Consider the following 26,371-nt stretch of genomic DNA (forward strand, 5'->3'; position numbering starts at 1 on the left):
CCCTCCAATGCATCTTATGTCTCCCTCTCTCTGTAAATAAATACAGGAACTGAACTGGCAGCAAGTCCATCATCCTCTGAGACCAAAAAAACCACTGAGCTTCTGTGTGATCAATGTGTTATCTAGTTTCTGGGGGAGGGGTTCACGATGAGTCACCAGTCCCTTTGTATATGCTGAACAGGTTCAGCCTTGGGGATGTCCAAAGGGGCTGGCATGAGTTTCCTGTTCATTACCTGTTTGGAATATCTATTGTTCTAATAAAAGTGATTTTAGCTTTTATACATTTAATCATAATTCCGTGTTGCAATGTCCTACAACTTAATAACAAGTATCAAATGAATCCACACATTAATCTGGTCATTTCAATAGTAAACATGACCGGTCTATCTTGTTTCGTTCAAATAATACACATACATGACACCACTCCATATACAATTCTAAACCATCATGATGTCTGGTGCTTGATATTATTATAATTATGTACTGTATGAGATAAGTGTCGAATCCATCTCTGGCATATCCGTGTAAATGCGTGTGTTACCATATATTGCTGTGCTCGCTGCGCATATTTGCAAGTATAGCGACTTATATGTGTGTAGTTTGTATGTTCTCTTTATGTAATTTTTTTTACTTCGACAACATCAATCATTTTTCACATTTATTACTGTACAACATGTGTTTTCATTTCAAATAATTGCTATTTTGTAGGTCTAGGATTGTGAACAATGTGTCTCCAGCTGCAGGGTTGGTTATTTCTTAGGCTGTTCTTTGGTGGCTGACGTGGGTTTGGTTTGGACAGTGGAGCGGTTTCGGCTTGATCTTCAAACTGGTGATGAAATTGGGGTCTGTGTAGGTGTGTTGGTCCATGAGCTGGAACCTTGTTGGTGTTGTGCCAACAAATTAATATTTTGACTGAGGTTAGCCAGGGTTGCGGTAAGTTGTGTTGTGGCTGTTGTGTTGTTTATGATGCGGGACATGGTTTCTGATATAATTTGATTATTTTGAATTAACTGAATCAGGGCTTGTTGATGGCGGTGTTGCTCATCCATTATGCGCTGAAAGGTAACAATAAGTTGGCTGTTATCTGCTCTCATCTGCTCCATACTGTTTGCGACTCTGCATAGCTGGACATTGAGCCTGCTTGTGTTTCTACACAGTCTCGGTAGATGATGGGGCAGACTGGCTAGGTATTAGGTGTGAGTGCGTAGGCAATCAATATTCTGTGCCTGTTGTTGGTTCCATGTTACCCAAAATGATGGGTCAGGTTGTTGCGGGGGGGTTGTTTGTCTCAATTGTGGGTGTGGTGACATTTGGGGTGGCGGGGTACTTTCCTGAGGCGTGGTAGGTTGGTTAACGTCTATTGTTTGCAGATGGAGGGTGTATGTCTCCTGTTGTTCAGATTCCTGCTGGGCTTCCGGGGGCATGATGTCTGGTTCTGTATGGGGTTTAAGGGGACAACATTTGAGATTCTTTTTTAATATGTTGTTTTTATTATTTAGTTTAACTTTCTAGACTTGTTTGTCAAACATTTTTCAAAAGCAAATTATGATGTTCACCAAGACTCGTATACACAATCAAAAAGGCCAATTATGTAGGTTTGTATGAAGAAAAAATTTACATCAAAACAAAAGTGGACATGTTTGACAAAGACCACACTTACGAAACAAACACACAGAGGTACAAAGTTTACCCCATGAAAAAAAAGTGATTGGGCACCCGCCATATCGTACTTGCATTAAAATATCAAACAGTAAATGACAATATGAATGCTATCACCATTGTGAAAGGGTGTGAATCTACCTGAAGCACAATTTTTTACTATTCCAATAAATAATAACAACACAATACTACTGTAAGGCGCAAGAGAACACTCTAAATTTGCGCAACTTTTATAGTGGAGATTGGGTCATTTTTAATTTGCAAGCCATGTGCTTGCTGCTGTGGATAAGTACTAGGTTTTTTTCTTTTTTTTTGCTGATGTGTAATTTGTGTGCAAAAACAGTGTGTAAGTATGTTATTTGTAATTTTTGTTTTGTGTTTACTCACCAGACAGCTGAGGGGAATGTGGTTCCGGTGATTGAGTACTCTCCAAAATGTGTTCTGGTGGCTGAGGCAACACAGTTGAAATACGACGTGGGGGTGGGCTTATTGCTGGTGTTGGTGCGACATCAGGACGACGTCTCTTGGTAGGCCTGCTCGTGTGGCTGCCAGACCCCTGTGAAGGACGTCTTTGTGGACTGTGATGCGATGTTGAAGTACCTATGGATTAATGCAAACATTAGATTGTTTGTAAATTTAGTGGTGGGCACATTAGCTGGTGTCAATTTTGCGTTACCTGTATCGCCAGCATCCACAGCTCTTGACAGTGTTGCTTGTGTTCTGGAAGTGGTGGCTTGCTTTCGTACTGTAAAAATGATAAGTTGGTGTTTATGTCCTTTAATTACAGTGTGTACTTTTGTAAGCAGCAACATTTAGTGATGTGGCCATATGATTACCATTATGGGTACACTTTCTACCAATAAATTATTTAAAAATGGGTTGCTTCATTTTTTTTAAACAGGCTGAAGTTCCATTCCCAAAGACAAAAACATAGCCAAGTAGTCTTATTTTCCATGGCCAACAGCTGAATATACACCCATGTATTACCATATATTTTTAATTATTACATTAATCTTAAAAAATGACATTTAAAGTTAAAATACCAAAAAAATTGCAAAGTGAATATAAAGTAAACATACAATACTTAGCCATCTACACTAACATATTGCCCACAAAGACAAGTAAAATACAACAGACATTAAATTTAAAAAAAAAAAAATCACATTCTAAACAACACGTGACTCACACGTAACTAAAGCCAAATGAAGCCATGTATGCAATAATTTACAACTTACAAAGTGGAACAAGCAAAATAATAATATACACAAAACCATTACTACCTAACACCTCACTATACAAACACAAAATCATTAAAAAACAAACACAAATAGCTAATCAATTTATAACATAAAAATATATTAACAATACAATATCATTTTAAAAATACTAATTAGGCATAAACACATATGCAGATATAAAATGTTTAAAAAAATAACTTACCATCATGCCTAGGACGATCCGAATCCCGCACATTAGTCGCACCAACAACTTCATGCGGAATAAGGGTCTGCACATGTTCCTCCCACTCTCGATAAGACGCTATAAAGGGATGGCCACCCCCTGTTTGCCTGGCTGACTTAGCCTTCTTTGCCATCTTGGCCTTGACACGGCGCTTGATGTCGTAGAATCTCTTCCGACACGTGTCCTCGGTCCTCTTCACCACACCCTCACTGTTTACTGCCGCAACTACCTTCCCCCACAGAACAGTTTTCCTGCGCGAAGGCACCTTGGCCGCATCACGCCCAAACAGCTGGCGATGATGGCGCATCAACTCATGCACCAAAGCCATATTTTCCGCATAGCTAAATTTAACATTTCTGCCAATCTTGGTAGCGGTGCGTGGCTGCGGAGCAACACCACCATCACTGTCACTATCACTCGAGGCCACAGCAGCAACCTCACCCTCCTCCACCTCACTAACCTCCTCCCTCTCACTCACCTCAGACTGGGACATAATAATGACAAACAACAAATAACACTAATAAAAAAAAAACACAAAACACACTCCTCCTCCACTACCACTACACACAACACACCAACCACACACACTCACAAACAAACAATGACAATAGACTGTAACTAGAATGCACAAACACTAAAAATTACACAATCTTTAAAGAGACTACACAACAATTATCACAAGACTACTTACACACACAATACAGCACTCAACAATCGCAAGAAACCTCCAAAACCGACCAACAAATCACCAACTTCCTCTCACCTCTCCACTAGCTAAATCCATGAGGTGCAGCTGGTTGGGGGCGTTTTTATACTAATGAGCACAGACACTCCTCCATGACAAACACAACCAATCACGGACGAGTGACGAAAATGAAAGTTAGAAAATAACGCGGTCGGGAAAAGACAAAAAACACTGCCGTGGAAATTTAATTTACGAATCCGTAAAAAACAACCAAAATACGACCGCAAATACAAGATTCGGCTGCGTTCACATAAAAAAATATACGAATGACAGACATCGGAAAATACGAAAACACAAAATACGAAAGCTTAGTAAATGAGTCGTAAAAAAAAAAGTTGCAAATTAACACTACCGATGTCAGTCGTGTTTAAACTTCAACCAAATTCAGAACATTACAAATCTTAGTAAATATACCCCCTGGTGTCCTGCCAAAGGGATTACATGCGCAACTGACATCAGTTGCTCCTGAAAGCTCCTGGGAACTATCAGTTGAACTTGCTCCCACTCTAGCCTATCCCCTTCTACCATGGCTACCCGGTATAGTAACCCTTTCCACCAAAATCTACAATTTTCACCGCACTTGTATTTGTTAGCAGCTTTGGTAAAAATAAACTGGTAAAACTCTAAAAGAGAAGTGCTTGTAATATGTTTATCGAATGCTCATACCTGTAAAAAAAACATTTTTGTTAGGTTTTTATGAATACAGCTCTTTTGTGTACTTTTAGGAGGTATGCAAAAGTGTTTACAGATGCTGGGGGTTCCGTTTGATAAACTGGGTGTTAATGATCGGCTGGTCCACAGTTAACTGTCCCTAGCTCACCCTACCTTTCGTGAGCTTTGCTTCCTTCCTGCAGTAAGTGGCGGTATCCGTTTAGTGTCTCACTCTGTGATTAGCGCTCGGGGATGGCGTTCACTTCCGGTTCCGCTCCGCTCCTCTCCTCCGTCTCTATCCAACGCGTTTCAAGCTAACAGCCCATTTTATCAAGGATTGAGATTGTCTAAGGAAGTTCATTTTTATAGCTAAAAAACTTCATTGTTTCAATTTTAAAACAGGAAGTGGTCATACAGGAAGTTGCTAATCCGGCGGCAACCACATGCTCCATTATATCCTATGATACAGGGTATTTATATAAAAAAATAAACTAGTTGTTTTAATTAAGGTATGGCATTCATAAAATAAATACATCTAAAATAGAAATTAATATTATATTTATCAACGCGTTGGAGAGAGACGGAGGAGAGAGGAGTGGAACCGGAAGTGAACGACATCCCAGAGCACTAAGCGCAGAGTGAGAGACACTAAACGGATACCACCACTTAGTGCAGGAGGGAACCAAAGCCGGGATGCCAGCAGTGAGCCACAGTTAGTGGCTCATGAAAGGTAGGGTGAGCTAGGGACAGTTAACTGTGGACCAGCCGATCATTAACACAAAGTTTATCAAACGGAACCTTCAGCATCTGTAGACACTTTTGTATACCTCCTAAAAGTACACAAGAGAGCTGTATTCATAAAAAACTAACAAAAATATTTTTTACAGGTATGAGCATTCGATAAACATATTACAAGTGCTTCTCTTTTACAGTTTTACCAGTTAATTTTTACCCTCCCCATCCAGCAAATCAGAGACCAAAACAAACAGAATACAATATACAAAAGGAGACATCAAACAGAAACACACAATATAGACCACAGTATAAAAAAAAACAAAAAAAATGTAAAATACAGAAAAACCCTTATACAAGAACAACCTCAAACACCAGTTCAAAGAAAAAATTACCTTCCATACAATCCAAGGAATTTCCAGTTTGATCAGAAGAAAAGATTCTCTATGGAGAAAGAATCATTCAATCAAGGTAGGGAGACCACAAGAAAGGAAGAGAGACATGAATACCAGGCCCTAATGAAAAGTATTGAAACAACAAAGAAAGACAGCATACCCACCATCAGATATGGAAAAAGATCACTTATAGAAGAGGAGGAAGATGGTCAGATTAATTTTTTAGGGGAGCTTTTGGAGGATTCACAACCTCCAGAATGGAAATCAACTGCATGGAAACAACAAACAAAAAGGATGGCCCTATCACCAGGAGAAGGTGGGGGTCAGGGGAGGGAAGAAAATCCGAAACAAAAAAATAACACAAGAAAGAAACAAAACTGCAAAGGAGGATGGAATATAAATTCTAAGTGATAAAGAACTCTCAATTCATCAGATTTCCTTGCTAAGAAAAGGATTGACATTTTCCCCCCATTCAAATGCTAAGAATTTTGACATTCATAGACATCCATAAATTTGTGCGCAAGCTGTGCATCAAGAAATTTTTACAACAGATATAATACCACCATCAGGACCATCAGATCCATATTTACACAGTCAATTTAAACCACCATCCACATTCTTTCCCTCTCACGTAAAAGGTCCTCATATAGAGACATTTCAAAAATTAGTAGAAAAAGATATTCATGACAAAACAGCAAAAACAAAAAAAGAAATATAACCTTACAAAGGAAGAAAATCAAGCTCTACGGCAGGGATGGGGAACCTTCGGCCCTCCAGCTGTTGTTGAACTACACATCCCAGCATGCCCTGCAACAGTTTTTGCATGGCCAAATAGCAAAATTGTTGCAAGGCATGCTGGTATGTGGAGTTCAACAACAGCTGGAGGGCCCAAGGTTCCCCATCCCTGCTCTACGGGAACTCAAAGAAGATAAGTCCATAGTTCTGAAACCAGCGGACAAAGGGGGGCCTGGTCATATTAAACAGAACAGTATCAACAGGAAATCAATAACCTTCTTTCAGATGAAAGTACATACAGAGCCCTTCAAGAAGATCCGACTTCAATATATCAAAGAGAATTGGAAGAACTCCTGGAAGAAGGGTTAGATATTGGAATATTAACAAAAATGGAAAGAAATTTCATATATATAGAATATCCAAAGATTCCAACGTTTTATCAACTCCCGAAGCTGCACAAAAATCCTATCAATCCGCCAGGACGCCCGATCGTGTCGGGAATAGGATCATTATCGTCAAATTTATCTAAGTATGTGGATTCCTTTTTGAAAGATGTCGTTCAAGAACAAAAAAGAGTTATTCAAAGGACACTATACACGTGCTACAAATAATATAAAATGTGGACGCTTTTGCTGGGTTCCTGCAAATCTTCCCTGTATCTGGGATTTATTGCCCCATCCCTGCCAGGACTGTACACATATATAGCCCTTATTACATCTGGGGAGCCCCCTGTATGCAACAGGTTTTCCCCTGTCCCGTCTGAGGTGCCCCAGCGTGGCCTGTCCATTGCGGCCTACTCAGCCTCTGCAGCCGGGGACTGGAGTATGGGTGGCGGCCGGCCGGGAGAACCGGGGACACCGAGTCACCCGCGCTCCCGACTTGAAGCACACAGCTAGCCGGCTCACATCCCCTCAACGAGCTTTACCTGACCCTGTATGGAGGGAGCCAGAGGACGCGCAGCAGCGGCGGGGAAAGGCGCTGCCTGAGTCCCTTCTAACGGCGCTCAGGTAACTTCCGGCCGGCGCTTCCCAGCCTCTACACGGAGGGGAACACTGTACCTCCGCCCCACAGCAGCACTCTCTCCTGTGCCCTGGACCCTGCACCGACTTGTGGGCCAGCTACCCACATCAACTGAGGAGTCACAGTAACCCTGGAAGGAGAGGTGAGAGGGGGGCTATAATTGCGTGCATTTACTCCTACTTCAGCTCCCCCCCATCCCACAGTACCCACTACTCTGCACCTCCAGCACCCCAAACCAGCGGGGCACTCCTATTTCCGTTCGGCAGGGGACGGATAGTGGTGAATTCGGAGTGTGCATCCCCACATAGGTCTTCGCTGCCACCTGGTAGATGCTTCCAGTAATATCAAGAGATCTTACCTCAACTGCACTATTATCTATATTATCCGTTGTGTATGAGGGAATCTCCTTCTCTACAGTTGCTGAATTTGTAACCTTGAAAATTTCCTGCTGACGCCCACGGCTGCTGATTCTGATGTATGCAGGCTTCACCAGGCAGATGATCCGTCAACGTCATATGTGAATACGTACTACGCCCCCTCCACTCCGACATCATATATACAGTAACATCCTGATGTAACATTCATTGCCTATCCCCATAATTACCTATGTGTGCTTGAATACTACATAGTTCACCAGTGTGATTGATCTACACATACACTCCCGGTGATAATGCCACCCAAATGACAGAAAGATCAGACCGGACTCCCTCCCGTTAATTTCTTTAAACTGCACTCTCCTCCACGTACGAATAAGAACGCTTCCTCTACCGCCAAAACCCACAAGCTGTCTGCTCTGAGCTCTCCCTTTGAGCCCACTCCTATGGCTCTGACCACTCAGGACGGTTTGGGAGATGATGCCCCGCTCACGATCGGATCAATGAAACAGCTGTTAGCTTCCTTTAATGCGGATATTTCAGCAGACTTCAGATCAGCGTTGCAGGTTTGCCAACAATCCATAGATGAAGTAGGTCACCGCACTGACCGGTTGGAAACCAAATTGGAAGAGGTGGTAGCATCCCACAACGGGCTTATTACCCTCCATGATGATATGCACTCGGAAATCACTGAACTCCGCGCTAAAATTGGAGACCTTGAGGACAGATCGCGCAGGAACAATATCAAGATGCGGGGTATCCCGGAATCTGTTTCAACGACTGACTTGCTTGAATTCATCACGGACATATTCACCAAGCTACTCCCGACGGTTACGACAACAGACTTTTTATTGGATCGAATTCACTGTCTCCTTTAATCCAAAAATGCCCCAAAAAATGCACCATAATGCGGTTTCACTATTACCATATCAAAGAGATGGTACTTAGTGCAGCTCGCCCGTCAGATTCCTCCGAAGATATCCTAGGTGATCTCCAGATATTCGGTGATTTATCCACTGCCACGTTGGCATCTCGTCGTTCCTTTTACCTGGTGACTAAGGCTTTGAGGAAGGCTGACATTCCATATCGCTGGGGATTCCCAACCAAACTACTCATTAGGAAATGTGGGACCACGACTGTAGTCTCCACGCCGGCGGCAGGCTCCCAACTTCTCCGTTCCTGGAACTTGGAGGACGATGCTTCTGTAAAGGCCACAGGTCATAAAATCTCTCCCGATTGGGCTACTAAGACTCTTCCCCCGTGATGGCAGAATGCGACATGTATATTAGTGATGTTATAGCTCAACCCTAATGCCCATTACGGTCGTATGTTTTATTACTTTACTTCATATAATTCACATTCTACTCGCATATATTTTCTACATGTGTTATGTGTTTATTTAATTGCAATGTGCTGTTAGATGTGTGATCAGCCACATGGCTGATTTACCTGCCTCTACCTATTAGGTATGTGTTCACTGATGTTTCTTATGTTTTTTCTTTCTTATTTTTCTCGAGAGTTCTTTGTTGCTGTTTACTTTATTGTTGTTTATATCGGACCCGCGGTCTAGGTTATATTGTTCAATTAATGTTAATTCAGCCCGACAGGTGCTGGCGCTTTGGCTATTGCCCGATCTGGGTACGGAGTCCTTCTGATGTTGGAGTGTAGGGGGTGGCTATTCTGGCAACTTCCTTCTCTGTGCCGCTATGTTCGGCTGCCCCAAGTTGCGCCCGCGAGGCGCTCAACCTATTTTTCCCTTCCTTTATCTTTTGTTTTTGCCATTTTCCGTCCCTTTATGTCCCCCCCCCCTCACATTGCAAGGTGTTTAGCAAATGTTTATCGATAGACATGTCCTCAGGTCCACATCTTCACATCAGTCCTATGTTCCAGCTTTCTCTCCTCTACCCACAAAATGGTTAATGTAATATCCCTTAATGTTAAAGGCCTTAACTCCCCAAATAAATGGAGGCTTGCTTTATGTCATTTTGCCAAACTTAAGGCACAAGCGATTGCTTTGCAGGAAACTCACTTTATGGCGTCCTCCCCCCCCTCTGTTTTCGAACCACAACTTCCCTAGCTGTTACACGTCTAACGGGCCTAAGAAAAAGGCTGGAGAGGCATTTTTATTCTCCCACTAGTGTACTTTTGTGTTAGATAAAAAATTTACTGATGCTTACAGCCGCTACCTGATTCTTACTGGGACGTTGAATGACAAACTGGTAACATTGGCGGTGGTTTATGTCCCCAATGTCAAACAAACCACATTTATTAGGAAATTCTGTTCTACCCTCCAATCATGCCTCAGTGGAGCGTTATTATTAGTGGGAGATTTTAATTTGGTCTTAGACCCACGTTTGGATAAGTCATCTACCCGATGACCCCTACAAGCCCTTCCGACTCGGGATCATTCCCAAACATTTAGACGCATATTACATGAGTATGGCCTGTATGACGTTTGGAGGGCACGGAAATCTAACTGTAGAGATTACACCTTCTACTCCCAAGTCCACGGATCATTCTCCAGGATCGACTTGGCGTTGTCAGACAAATGGACGTTACAACAAATAAAACGGGCCAATATATTGCCAATCCCTTGGTCGGATCATTCAGCCTTAAAACTTTGCTGGGATTTGACCTCCCCTCAGACTTCCCCTCGAATGTGGTGCCTTGGCGAGTACCTTCTCACGGATATAGAAGCCAAATCATGTATTTCTCAAGCCTTATCCTCCTTCCTAGAATGCAGTGATCCAGCTGACACATCTGTGTTTAACAACTGGTGTGCGCTAAAGGCGGTTGTTAGGGGCTCAGTTATCCAAGCGGCAGCCCGACACCGAAAGCTGTTGTGAAAGCAACAAGATGACGTAGAAGCACGCTTGGCAGACTTGGAACTTAGACTCAAATCCTCCCCCGACAATAAATCACTTTATCGGGAGCTACTCCGCGTTAGGGAGGAATGGAATATCCTAACCCTAAAAGAGGTACATAAGAACCTCTTTAGGCTGAAACAAAAATTCTACACCCACGGAGATTGGGTGGGACGAATGTTAGCCAGGAAGCTGAAAGGCAAAATGGCAACTGAGAGTTAAGGAGGTTTTTAATGCTAAAGGCTTGAAAGTCTCTGACCCTTCGGACATAGCCAATGCCTTCGCAGAGTACTATTCAGCCCTATATAATCTCCGCTCGGACCCCTCTACCCCACAACCAACTAATATTGAGATCGATGCTTTTTTGAGTAAACTAAATTTGCCCAGCTTAAATCCACATTCCCTTCAAGTGTTGGAACGCCCTTGGACCTTGGAGGAGATTAGTCAAGTAATTGATGGCCTCCCGTCAGACAAAGCCCCTGGCCCAGATGGATTCACGAACGGGTTCTTTAAAATGTTTTATAGATAACCTGGTTCCAGTTTTACAGATGGTTTTTGATGAGGCTACGACAACTGGCTCATTTCCATTGGAAATGTTGGAAGCCAGAATACTAGCTTTCCCCAAACCTGGTAAGAATCCAGTTATGCTATCTAACTACCGCCCTATAGCTCTCCTAAATTCAGATGTTAAAATGTATGCAAAATTAATTGCTAATAGATTGAATCCGCTATTGCCATCCCTAGTTAACCAAGACCAAGTGGGCTTCGTTCAAAATCGCCAAGCTCCCGACACCACCAGGAGGATTATAGATCTGTTGGACGCCTTCTCCGAGTCGGTGGATCCTCTTCTGTTGCTTTCCTTGGATGCGGAGAAGGCATTCGACAGATTACATTGGAGCTACCTGAAGGCAGTTTTGATAACATTTGGTATTTCAGGTAGGGCCCTATCCTCAATTACTGCACTATACTCTGTCCCTTCAGCTAGAGTATTTATAAATGGCATGCTCTCTCCCATATTTACAATTTCTAACGGTACTCGGCAGGGCTGCCCGCTTTCCCCTTTAGTTTTCGTATTGGCCATAGAACCCTTGGCAGAGGCTATCCGCATTGATCCCAGGGTGACAGGTCTGGCTTTGTTTGGTCATATGTGCAAGATATGCCTCTTTGCGGATGATGTCCTCCTCACCATTACCGAACCTCATGATTCTCTCCGAGCCCTCCATGACGTATTGCAGGCCTACTCTCTGGTTTCTTATTACAAACTCAACGCGTCTAAAACAGAGGCGCTCCCGATTAACTTCTCCGTTGCCCTTCTTGATCAATTGAAATCTCAATATACTTATGCCTGGCAAGGGGATTGTCTGAACTACTTAGGCATCCGTATCTCCCCTAAAGTTTCAGATCTTATTGGTTGTAATTACCCCCCCCCTTTAACTAAACTAACAATGTTAACGAAAGACTGGATGCTATATAATATATCGTGGTTAGGTCGCATAGCAGCTTTGAAGATGGTCCTGCTCCCCCAACTGCTATATCTATTTAGGACTATCCCCATCCTATTATCTAATGCCTTATTGACCAAATTTAACTCTGTACTAATCCGATATGTGTGGAGAGGCAAAAAAACGAGACTAGCTCGTAAAATTTTGTCCTTACCAAAATCTAGGGGTGGTTTAGCTTTTCCCGATTTACATATGTACCAGTTAGCATGTATTTTGGCCCCATTGGGAGTGTGGTGTGAGACGGATGCTCCTAGAATGTGGGTCTTCTTGGAAAGGGGCCTCTTATCTCCCCTCCCCTTATCTAGTGTCTTAGGAATGCCCGCTACTGAGAAGTCGAACCTATTTTTGAGATCGGCTGTGGTGCAATCCACACGTAAATCTTGGCTGACTTTGGTAGGGATGTTACCGGAAATCTCTCTCCCTCCATTAGACTTCCCACTGGACGGAGTGGCGGGTCTAGTTCCGGATTTGTTATTTCGCTTATGGGTTTCCCAGGGGGTTAGGACTCTTCAAGATGTAATGGAGGGGGGTACTTTAATGTCCTATACCCAACTACAATCTAAATTTTCTCTCCTCAAGGGTGATTTCTATAAATATCTTCAGCTCCGACACTGGTTGCAGAGTATACCCATGCCACATGGCAGATTACTACCGATTCCCAAATATGTTCACTCCCTGATTGTGAGAACTGACTGCAAAGGTACAGTCTCCAGATGGTATGCCCTGCTCATCTGCCCCCCATCCCAGACTAAACTTAAATCTCAGGTGAAGTGGGAATCTGACCTAAATAGTGTCCTGACAGAAGATGAATGGCATTTGATATTTGACCCCTGTTTTCATATGTCTAAATGTGTATCACACATAGAACAGTTTTAAAAATTAATACATCCCCAATATCTCACGCCGGCCCTTCTCCATTCCATATGGCCAAATACCTCTAATGATTGCTGGAACTTATGTGGTAACGTTGGGATGCTCATGCATGTGTTTTGGTTATGCCCTTCGATCTCGGCCCTTTGGTATCATGTTTTTGACCTCCTCTCTAAGATTGTGGGCTTTCCAATATCTCTCCAACCTACATTAGCCCTACTACACCTCTTTCCCAGGTATATCCCTTATCACACTAAATATGTCTTGGGCCACATTCTATCCACCACAAAGTCGCTATTGGCATGCAATTGGCGCTCCCCGGTGATACCTACGGTTTCTGCTATTGAGGCCGCTGTTCAGTCGCATTTTGAGTTTGAAATGGCGGGCGTAACTTTTGTGTCAGGAAACGCCAAGCCGTCCGCAAAATGGGTGGCATGGTGTGACTATAGGAAGACCCGACCTCCTTGAACCGCTTACCCTGACTCGATAGTCTACCTCCAATCTGGAAGTTGTAAGTCCCTGGTCATACAATCCTTGTTTATAGTAAAATTACGCTTCAGAGAGGCCCCCTAGAGTATTTTGATGCGCCAGTTCTGGGACAGGTAACCTATGTTATCCCTGGATAAGGGATCTCCTCTAGGAGATAATATCTGTTGTTGTTTATAGTACGCAATTGCCCCTTGTGGTGTAGATTGACGTGGAGTACTGAATTATTGCTAAGAACTATATTCGTCTGTATTGTTATGATGCAATGTCTGCTCCCTTTCCCCTCCCTTTTTTTCTTTCTTTTTGTAATCCTCCCCCCCATTCTTTTTGAAAAACTAATAAAAATTAATCTTGAAGAAAAAAGAAAAAAGAAAATGTGGAATGGCAAGACAGCTACATTTTATGCACCTGCGATGTCCGTTCGTTATACACTTGTATAGCCCATGACATCGGATGTGATGCCAGCAGATTCTTTCCAATGGAACAAGACTACCAAATGCACAGATCAACTTTCTCATCAGTTGCATACAATATATCCTGAACAAAAATTATTTTTGGGATCAGAATGTAGTCTATAATCAAATAAAGGGAACTGCCATGGGTTCCTCCTTTGCACCTAGCTACGCTAATTTATTTGTGGCTAGGTGGGAGGAAAACATTTGTAATGACAATCCATATGGACAACATCTAGTCATATGGAAACGATATATCGACAACTTACTGATCATCTGGAATGGTCCGGAACAAATCCTTCAAGATTTCCTGATGTACATGAACAACAATACATATGGTTTGGAATTTACATTTACATTCAGCAAACAGATGGTCACATATCTAGATTTTGGAAATTCATATTCAAGAAAATAAAATTATTACAAGGAACCATATCAAGGAAGTCAGTGGGAATACGATGCTTGATCGATCCAGTAATCATCACAAAAATTGGCTTCAAAACATTCCGGGAGGCCAATTTCGACACCTCAAAAGAAATTGTACACAGAAAAAAAAACATTTCTTAAACAATGCAGTAGTATGAGGGATCAGTTTGTGGAGAAAGGATATGACAAAGGAGAATTAAACAGATAAATAGAGAAGATCACAACTATGGATAGAAAAAGTATGATACAGTACAATCACAAACCAACAGAAAACAACCATAACACAGCTTTTATTACTCAGTTCAACAGCCAATACCACCAGTTGGAGAACATTTTACAAAGACTTTGGCCCATTTTACTTTTAGACAAACAATTGGCACCTCACATAAAAGAAACCACAAATTATATATAAGAAAGCCAAAAACATCAAACAGCATCTGGTCACAAGCTATTTACAGAGTGAAATCCCTAATCAGACAGAAAATAAAGGACATTATTACTGCCTGAATTGCAAAGCCTGTAGAAAGACGGGAACAATATCTACTAGGCCGATTACAGAATTGAAATCTAATGTGACAAATAAAACATACAAAGTGAGGGAAAAAATGAATTGTGACTCTGAAGGAGTGATCTATCTACTGTAGTGTCCATGTGGATATCAGTACATCAGACAGACCAAAAGAAAATTGAAAGTTAGGATTTCCAAACATTTATATAACATACAAAAAGGCATGGAAACCCATAGTGTTTCCAAACATTATAAAGAGCACCATCAACAAAATCCTTCCACCCTGAAATGTATGGGGATTAAGAAAATCCTGAAAAATTGGAGAGGAGAAGATATATGTGTGGACCTAAGAAATGGGGAAACTAAATGGATTTTTCAAATGCATACGCTGCAACCACTTGGATTAAATGTAGAAACCGATATTAATTCCTTTTTAGTTAGACAATCATTTTTTAAAAAGTCTACATTATAAGTAACCTATAGTAGTTTATCTTGTTTATTCAGAATATGCTCATTTAAATGTCTTTATTATAATTGCTAAATATGACATCTACATAATCAGATTAATTTCTATTTTATATTTATTTATTTTATGAATGCAATATCTTAATTAAAACAACTAGTTTATTTTTTTATATAAATACCCTGTATCGTAGGATATAATGGAGCATGTGGTTGCCGCCAGATTAGCAACTTCCTGTATGACCACTTCCTGTTTTAAAATTGAAACAATAAAGTTTTTAGCTAAAAAAAATTAAATTCCTGAGACAATCTCAATCCTTGACAAAGGGCTGTTAGTCTGTAACGCGTTGGATAGAGACGGAGGAGAGAGGAGCGGAACCGGAAGTGAAAGCTAAGCACGGAGTGAGAGACACTAAATGCATACCACCACTTACTGCAGGAGGGAACCAAAGCTGGGACGCCAGCAGTGAGCCGCGGTTAGCGGCTCACGAAAGGTAGGGTGAGCTAGGGACAGTTAATAGTGGACCAGCCGATCATTAACACCCGGTTTATCAAACGGAACCTCCAGCATCTGTAAACACTTTTGCATACCTCCTAAAAGTACACAAAAGAGCTGTATTCATAAAAACCTAACAAAAATGTTTTTTACAGGTATGAGCATTCGATAAACATATTACAAGCGCTTCTCTTTTAGAGTTTAACCCTTTCTACCAGGTCACACTCCCTGCCCCCATCCCAGCAAGGCCGCTGCCAGCTTGGCGCCTCATACCTTCCAGGGATGGGTCAGGGAGTTGAGCTTTCCAAAACTCCTGCCTGCGGCCCTCACTTTCTCCTAAGTCTGGACACTCTAGAGGGTGAAAGTGGTGGTCAGTCAAGTTGGGGTCAGTCATGGTAGGGTCAGTGTGGTCGGTCATACTCACCTCCAGAGTTGGCAAACCACTAGGGACAGGAGCATCACTGGGCACCCTCACAGGATTCAAGTAACTGGAATGGACATCCTCTGCGTTGCTAGGGGACGTAGGCCCATCAGAGACAAAGGGCCGGTTGGGCAGATGTGCTGATCTGGATGCTGTGGTCTTTTCCTCTGGGCTGGCTGACGCTGTGGTTGGCAGTTGTCTAGCCGCTGTGGTCTTTTCCTCTGGGCTGGGCTGGCAGAGACAATGATGACTGTAGTCTGGCCGCTTGACTCCAGGTGATGGCGTTCACAAAGGCAGTAACGATACCTCCACCAAGATCATTTCCCAAGACAACATCAGTTGGGAGGCCATCCATCAACATCTTGCAGCTCTTATCCAACTCCCCAGTTGAGGTAGACTCTGGCCATGGGCACTTCTCGTTGTAGCCCATTGGCCACTGTAACTTTTGCAGTGCAACCCTGCAGTACTGCAGCAAGATTGACAAGGTGGGGGCTCACAATGGTGATGGAGGCCCCAGAATCTCTTAAGCCTTCTCCCTGCAGGGGCCCCACTTGGACCGGCTGCAGGTGCCGCCACATATTTTGTGGGGGCTTCTTAGCCATGCAGGTGACTCCGCGGAGTCCACCTATTCCTTGCCACACTCCATCAGACTGACTGAAGAGGGTACAGTCTCTAAAGGCTCATCTCCACGGGTTAAGCAAGCAATCCAGGCACGAGTCTGGGGTGCTTGGGATGAAGTAAAATTCATCCTCATATGTCCGATTTTCCCACAGCCGTAGCACTTTTTATCCAGGCGAGGCTCCGGTGGCCTCTGATTACTGGTAGGGACACTATGGGGCGGTTGCTGGCTAAAAGCCCCCGGGTTGGAAGATGCTTGTTTTGGGGGGCGATGAGCTGAAGAGGGGTGTCCCCCTGGTGGTACAGTCTTTTGGGTCTGGCTGCTGCTTTGGGCATTTATGCTCTTGTGGCCGAATTGCCACATACTTATCTGCTAGCTGGGCAGCCATCTTTAAGCTGGGTGGCTCCCGGTCTGGCATCTACTGCTTCTCTTCTGTGGCACACCTGCGATAGAACTGCTCCCTGCAGATCAGGTCAATCAGTGCGTCCCATGTAGTGGCCTCGGATTCCTTTACCCACTTCACCACGTACTGCCGCAGCTGGGTGGCGAACTGTTCATGGGTGCTGTTAGGATTTTTGGGAAAGTCACAGAATTTTTTCCTGTACGACTCTGGAGTGATGAAGAATCGCTGAAGGAGGAGGGCCTTCGTGACTTTGTCGTAATCCCCACAGTCCTCCGTGGCCACTCCTCGATAGGCCTCCAAGGCCTCTCCATGCAGAGTGGGCACAAGGTGTCTCACCCACTCTGATTTGGGTAAATCATGTAGTTTGCAAGTCCTTTCAAAAACTTGTAAATGTCCATCAATGTCCCCATCACTGTCTGCAAACTTTGCAGACTGAATGCGCCCTTATCTGTATGCAGCAGTGGACCACGGTTCCTGGGGTACCACGGCCTGTGGTGCCCGCTCATCATGCCACATCTTGATGATGATTAAGCGCTCTTACTCTGTTGCCCTTTCCCCTAATTCCGCTAGCCGATCTGCTAGGCTATCCGTGCTGCCCCCCTTGGGACGTTGGGATCCTGGCCCTGCTAGGGAATGTTGGGAACCATGGCTGCTGCTAGAAGGGGCAGGGCTTGTGGGTCTCACCGGTTCCGTACGAAGGTCCACTGTTGGGCCGTCCTTTTGGGTGCCGATGCAGTCAGTACTTTCCACCTCCTCCCGACATGACTCCTCCAAACTCATGAGCGCCGCCTTCATTACGCTTCTGGACGCATTGAAAGGGATATTCACACCTTTCTCCCGGCAGACAATCTCAAGATCGCCCTTAGACATTCCACTGAAGTCCGCTGCAGTTACTCCTCTCCTGAGTAACTTGGCTTCTCCAATCGGGTGACCGAAAAGCCACCTGGGATTATTCCACCGCTATGACACCAATTTCTGCGACAGGACAGTCCCGTATGAAAGCCCTCACCACTTTCGCGTCCCGTCCCCGGTACACAATGAATGAAGGTCACACAGGACCTGGGCTCATAGGGGATTCCCGCTTACTGTCAGTAACCGCCTGTTACTGACTCCTCCCACTGCGCAGGTTCTGCGCTGCCATCACCAACTGCCGTGGCATCTGGAACCATGGTTATGCTCTGTATGCATCGACACGCTGCCTTACCACACCTGTGTGGTGCTGATGAATCCCCACTAGTCGCTTGACTAGGCCTCTGCCGGTAGCTGCGGAAGGCGGAACTTGGAGACGCTGGTTACACCCTGGACAGCCTGACAATGGAGCTGTGGTTCGCCTAGCCCTGCAGGTCACAAGATGAAGCGGTCGTCTTGAGACAGATGATGTTTATTTGCTCAAATAGTCTTAAAAAAGACTCTTCCCTCTTGCTAGGGGGTACAGCAATACAGCAAGATGTTACAGAAAGAATGAAAATGGCCCTTCTTTTATCCTACTCCAATACACAATACCACAGGGGGTAAGTCCACCCTGTGGTTTACAACCAATCAATGTTTACCCATGGGCTGGGATTGCCTTGCTCACATGCACAGCTACCATTGTTCTCTATGGACAGTGGGGAGTGGTCACTCTCCTTTGACCGTCCCATCCTGGAGGATATGTATCCACCCCGGTGACCTTCAGTCTAGGCTGGCGAAAGTTTTCCTGCCTAAACTTCCAGAAATTTGCCCGGGACTTAGCTCACTATGGCCCTCATTCCGAGTTGTTCACTCACTAGCTGCTTTTAGCAGCATTGCACATGCTAGGCCGCCGCCCTCTGGGAGTGTATCTTATCATAGCAGAATTGTGAACGAAAGATTAGCAGAATTGCTATTAAAAAATTATTTGCAGTTTCTGAGTAGCTCCGGACCTACTCACGAATTGCGATCAGTTCAGTCCGTTTAGTTCCTGGTTTGAGGTCACAAACATGCCCTGCGTTCGGCCAGCCACTCCCCCGTTTATCCAGACACTCCCGCGTTTTTCCCTGACACGCCTGCGTTTTTTTGCAAACGCCGGGAAAACGCTGAGTTGCCGCCCAGAAACTCCCCATTCCTGTCAATCATTTACCGAACACCAGTGCGACTGAAAAGCCCCAGAGAAGCCACAGCAAAACATCTAAGTTTTGTGTTAAATAATTAAGCGCATGCGCCCTGCGTGCCTTGCGCATGCGCAATTTGTAACTAATCGCAACATAGCGCAAATCGGCAACGAGCGAACAACTCGGAATGACCTCCTATCTGCAGCCTGAATTCAGGCTCCAGAGCTGGGCAGCCTAGATCCCCGGACAGGGTTTCCTGCTCACAAAAGGCAGTCTCTATAAAGCTCCAGAAAAACAACTCAGCTTGTTGGAAAACTGAGCTTTTCTTCTCTCTTCCAATGCTACTTTTCATTTTGAGGCTGGAGGAGAAAGCATTCCGTGTTTGGGGAAAAGGTCTAGGGGAATCCAGCAGCCTGCACAGCCATGGATTCCCCCCTCCTGGGACACACAACCAAGTAAGTGCATTTTCCTTTAAAACATGTTTAAATACACTGTACATGTTTCTGGTTAAATATATACTGAGCCTGTGCCCTGCACAGGCTCAACATACCCAGGCACTGCAGTGCCTCACAACACAATATATATATTAACACATTTAAATACATTGTTTGCACTGTGCCCAGTAATCAGCTGGGCTCCGTTTGCCCTGCAGTCTGGCTGCTAGGGCTCTTTCAGTGATGGAGGTATGGGGGTTGGCTTCCCCCGTCCTCCAGCCTGCCTGTATACACAGCCTGACACAGGGGTTCAGGAAGCTGGTGTCACGCTTGGCGTAAGTTGGGGTTCTGACAAGTTTTGGCTTGTCAAAGTCGAAAAATATCATGCTGCACGTTGCCATATATTAACCCCATGCGCTTGCCCGCTGCACGTGCACATTCTCTACCGTGCGTATATTCGCAGTTGCGTGACGGCGCCTCCACGGTCGTGCGCTCGGGCGCGTGATATGTGCATTTACGGTAGAGTTTGTGTGCGCCTGGTGGGCGACTCGATCGTTACATAGTTAATCCGAATAGTATGTTTTATAGGTAATGGTCCCCTTAATAATAACTGTAAGTTTGTTTAGTATAACTGGTTCATGAACAAAGGAATTCCTCTTTGCATGATACGAAGGGTCAGATAGGGTCTGAGCGATGGTGTTTGGTACCTAACCGAAGAGTATTTTATTAGAAACAATCCGGTGCTGGTTAGGTAGAGATTAATTGCTCCTGCGTATTGTTATTAGAGATGAGCGGGTTCGGTTTCTTTGAATCCGAACCCGCACGAACTTCACTTTTTTTTCCACGGGTCCGAGCGACTCGGATCTTCCCGCCTTGCTCGGTTAACCCGAGCGCGCCCGAACGTCATCATGACGCTGTCGGATTCTCGCGAGGCTCGGATTCTATCGCGAGACTCGGATTCTATATAAGGAGCCGCGCGTCGCCGCCATTTTCACTCGTGCATTGAGATTGATAGGGAGAGGACGTGTCTGGCGTCCTCTCCATTAGAATAGAGATAGATAGATTAGATAGAGAGAGATTGTGCAGAGTCGCAGACAGAGTTAGTTTACCACAGTCAGTGACCAGTGCAGTTGCTAGTTAACTTTTATTTAATATAATATATCCGTTCACTTCTCTCTGCTATATCCGTTCTCTGCCTGAAAAAAAAAACGATACACAGCACAGTCAGTCACACAGTGTGACTCAGTCTGTGTGCACTCAGCTCAGCCCAGTGTGCTGCACAGTCATCAATGTATAAATTAAAAGCTTATAATTAATTGTGGGGGAGACTGGGGAGCACTGCAGGTTGTTAGCAGGAGCCAGGAGTACAATTATATTAATTAACAGTGCACACTTTTGCTGCAGGAGTGGTGACCAGTGCCTGACCACCAGTATAGTATTGTTGTATACTACTAATATCTCTTTAAATATCAACCAGTCTATATTAGCAGCAGACACAGTACAGTGCGGTAGTTCACGGCTGTGGCTACCTCTGTGTCGGCACACGGCAGGCAGTCCGTCCGACCAGAATTGTATTATTTATTATTATATACCTACCACCTAACCGTGGTTTTTTTTTCATTCTTTATACCGTCATAGTGTCATCCTAATTGTTACGAGTATACTACTATCTCTTTATCAACCAGTGTACAGTGCGGTAGTTCACGGCTGTGGCTACCTCTGTGTCGGCACACGGCAGGCAGTCCGTCCGACCAGAATTGTATTATTTATTATTATATACCTACCACCTAACCGTGGTTTTTTTTTCATTCTTTATACCGTCATAGTGTCATCCTAATTGTTACGAGTATACTACTATCTCTTTATCAACCAGTGTACAGTGCGGTAGTTCACGGCTGTGGCTACCTCTGTGTCGGCACACGGCAGGCAGTCCGTCCGACCAGAATTGTATTATTTATTATTATATACCTACCACCTAACCGTGGCTTTTTTTTCATTCTTTATACCGTCATAGTGTCATCCTAATTGTTACGAGTATACTACTATCTCTTTATCAACCAGTGTACAGTGCGGTAGTTCACGGCTGTGGCTACCTCTGTGTCGGCACACGGCAGGCAGTCCGTCCGACCAGAATTGTATTATTTATTATTATATACCTACCACCTAACCGTGGTTTTTTTTTCATTCTTTATACCGTCATAGTGTCATCCTAATTGTTACGAGTATACTACTATCTCTTTATCAACCAGTGTACAGTGCGGTAGTTCACGGCTGTGGCTACCTCTGTGTCGGCACACGGCAGGCAGTCCGTCCGACCAGAATTGTATTATTTATTATTATATACCTACCACCTAACCGTGGTTTTTTTTTCATTCTTTATACCGTCATAGTGTCATCCTAATTGTTACGAGTATACTACTATCTCTTTATCAACCAGTGTACAGTGCGGTAGTTCACGGCTGTGGCTACCTCTGTGTCGGCACACGGCAGGCAGTCCGTCCGACCAGAATTGTATTATTTATTATTATATACCTACCACCTAACCGTGGTTTTTTTTTCATTCTTTATACCGTCATAGTGTCATCCTAATTGTTACGAGTATACTACTATCTCTTTATCAACCAGTGTACAGTGCGGTAGTTCACGGCTGTGGCTACCTCTGTGTCGGCACACGGCAGGCAGTCCGTCCGACCAGAATTGTATTATTTATTATTATATACCTACCACCTAACCGTGGTTTTTTTTTCATTCTTTATACCGTCATAGTGTCATCCTAATTGTTACGAGTATACTACTATCTCTTTATCAACCAGTGTACAGTGCGGTAGTTCACGGCTGTGGCTACCTCTGTGTCGGCACACGGCAGGCAGTCCGTCCGACCAGAATTGTATTATTTATTATTATATACCTACCACCTAACCGTGGTTTTTTTTTCATTCTTTATACCGTCATAGTGTCATCCTAATTGTTACGAGTATACTACTATCTCTTTATCAACCAGTGTACAGTGCGGTAGTTCACGGCTGTGGCTACCTCTGTGTCGGCACACGGCAGGCAGTCCGTCCGACCAGAATTGTATTATTTATTATTATATACCTACCACCTAACCGTGGTTTTTTTTTCATTCTTTATACCGTCATAGTGTCATCCTAATTGTTACGAGTATACTACTATCTCTTTATCAACCAGTGTACAGTGCGGTAGTTCACGGCTGTGGCTACCTCTGTGTCGGCAGTCGGCAGGCAGTCCGTCCATCCATAATTGTATTATTATTATAATATATACCACCTAACCGTGGTTTTTTTTTCATTCTTTATACCGTCATAGTGTCATACTAGTTGTTACGAGTATACTACTATCTCTTTATCAACCAGTGTACAGTGCGGTAGTTCACGGCTGTGGCTACCTCTGTGTCGGCAGTCGGCAGGCAGTCCGTCCATCCATAATTGTATTATTATTATAATATATACCACCTAACCGTGGTTTTTTTTTCATTCTTTATACCGTCATAGTGTCATACTAGTTGTTACGAGTATACTACTATCTCTTTATCAACCAGTGTACAGTGCGGTAGTTCACGGCTGTGGCTACCTCTGTGTCGGCAGTCGGCAGGCAGTCCGTCCATCCATAATTGTATTATTATTATAATATATACCACCTAACCGTGGTTTTTTTATACCACCTAACCGTGGCAGTCCGTCCATAATTGTATACTAGTATCCAATCCATCCATCTCCATTGTTTACCTGAGGTGCCTTTTAGTTCTGCCTATAAAATATGGAGAACAAAAAAGTTGAGGTTCCAAAATTAGGGAAAGATCAAGATCCACTTCCACCTCGTGCTGAAGCTGCTGCCACTAGTCATGGCCGAGACGATGAAATGCCAGCAACGTCGTCTGCCAAGGCCGATGCCCAATGTCATAGTACAGAGCATGTCAAATCCAAAACACCAAATATCAGAAAAAAAAGGACTCCAAAACCTAAAATAAAATTGTCGGAGGAGAAGCGTAAACTTGCCAATATGCCATTTACCACACGGAGTGGCAAGGAACGGCTGAGGCCCTGGCCTATGTTCATGGCTAGTGGTTCAGCTTCACATGAGGATGGAAGCACTCAGCCTCTCGCTAGAAAACTGAAAAGACTCAAGCTGGCAAAAGCACCGCAAAGAACTGTGCGTTCTTTGAAATCCCAAATCCACAAGGAGAGTCCAATTGTGTCGTTTGCGATGCCTGACCTTCCCAACACTGGACGTGAAGAGCATGCGCCTTCCACTATTTGCATGCCCCCTGCAAGTGCTGGAAGGAGCACCCGCAGTCCAGTTCCTGATAGTCAGATTGAAGATGTCAGTGTTGAAGTACACCAGGATGAGGAGGATATGGGTGTTGCTGGCGCTGGGGAGGAAATTGACCAGGAGGATTCTGATGGTGAGGTGGTTTGTTTAAGTCAGGCACCCGGGGAGACACCTGTTGTCCGTGGGAGGAATATGGCCGTTGACATGCCAGGTGAAAATACCAAAAAAATCAGCTCTTCGGTGTGGAGGTATTTCACCAGAAATGCGGACAACAGGTGTCAAGCCGTGTGTTCCCTTTGTCAAGCTGTAATAAGTAGGGGTAAGGACGTTAACCACCTCGGAACATCCTCCCTTATACGTCACCTGCAGCGCATTCATAATAAGTCAGTGACAAGTTCAAAAACTTTGGGTGACAGCGGAAGCAGTCCACTGACCAGTAAATCCCTTCCTCTTGTAACCAAGCTCACGCAAACCACCCCACCAACTCCCTCAGTGTCAATTTCCTCCTTCCCCAGGAATGCCAATAGTCCTGCAGGCCATGTCACTGGCAAGTCTGACGAGTCCTCTCCTGCCTGGGATTCCTCCGATGCATCCTTGCGTGTAACGCCTACTGCTGCTGGCGCTGCTGTTGTTGCCGCTGGGAGTCGATGGTCATCCCAGAGGGGAAGTCGTAAGCCCACTTGTACTACTTCCAGTAAGCAATTGACTGTTCAACAGTCCTTTGCGAGGAAGATGAAATATCACAGCAGTCATCCTACTGCAAAGTGGATAACTGAGGCCTTGGCATCCTGGGTGGTGAGAAACGTGGTTCCGGTATCCATCATTACTGCAGAGCCAACTAGAGACTTGTTGGAGGTACTGTGTCCCCGGTACCAAATACCATCTAGGTTCCATTTCTCTAGGCAGGCGATACCGAAAATGTACACAGACCTCAGAAAAAGAGTCACCAGTGTCCTAAAAAATGCAGCTGTACCCAATGTCCACTTAACCACGGACATGTGGACAAGTGGAGCAGGGCAGGGTCAGGACTATATGACTGTGACAGCCCACTGGGTAGATGTATGGACTCCCGCCGCAAGAACAGCAGCGGCGGCACCAGTAGCAGCATCTCGCAAACGCCAACTCTTTCCTAGGCAGGCTACGCTTTGTATCACCGCTTTCCAGAATACGCACACAGCTGAAAACCTCTTACGGCAACTGAGGAAGATCATCGCGGAATGGCTTACCCCAATTGGACTCTCCTGTGGATTTGTGGCATCGGACAACGCCAGCAATATTGTGTGTGCATTAAATCTGGGCCAATTCCAGCACGTCCCATGTTTTGCACATACCTTGAATTTGGTGGTGCAGAATTTTTTAAAAAACGACAGGGGCGTGCAAGAGATGCTGTCGGTGGCCAGAAGAATTGCGGGACACTTTCGGCGTACAGGCACCACGTACAGAAAACTGGAGCACCACCAAAAACTACTGAACCTGCCCTGCCATCATCTGAAGCAAGAAGTGGTAACGAGGTGGAATTCAACCCTCTATATGCTTCAGAGGTTGGAGGAGCAGCAAAAGGCCATTCAAGCCTATACAATTGAGCACGATATAGTAGGTGGAATGCACCTGTCTCAAGTGCAGTGGAGAATGATTTCAACGTTGTGCAAGGTTCTGATGCCCTTTGAACTTGCCACACGTGAAGTCAGTTCAGACACTGCCAGCCTGAGTCAGGTCATTCCCCTCATCAGGCTTTTGCAGAAGAAGCTGGAGGCATTGAAGGAGGAGCTAACACGGAGCGATTCCGCTAGGCATGTGGGACTTGTGGATGCAGCCCTTAATTCGCTTAACAAGGATTCACGGGTGGTCAATCTGTTGAAATCAGAGCACTACATTTTGGCCACCGTGCTCGATCCTAGATTTAAAGCCTACCTTGGATCTCTCTTTCCGGCAGACACAGGTCTGCTGGGGTTGAAAGACCTGCTGGTGACAAAATTGTCAAGTCAAGCGGAACGCGACCTGTCAACATCTCCTCCTTCACATTCTCCCGCAACTGGGGGTGCGAGGAAAAGGCTCAGAATTCCGAGCCCACCCGCTGGCGGTGATGCAGGGCAGTCTGGAGCGACTGCTGATGCTGACATCTGGTCCGGACTGAAGGACCTGACAACGATTACGGACATGTCGTCTACTGTCACTGCATATGATTCTCTCAACATTGATAGAATGGTGGAGGATTATATGAGTGACCGCATCCAAGTAGGCACGTCACACAGTCCGTACTTATACTGGCAGGAAAAAGAGGCAATTTGGAGGCCCTT

The sequence above is a fragment of the Pseudophryne corroboree genome, chromosome 9, assembly GCF_028390025.1.
Source record: "Pseudophryne corroboree isolate aPseCor3 chromosome 9, aPseCor3.hap2, whole genome shotgun sequence".
Classification (NCBI taxonomy): domain Eukaryota; kingdom Metazoa; phylum Chordata; class Amphibia; order Anura; family Myobatrachidae; genus Pseudophryne; species Pseudophryne corroboree.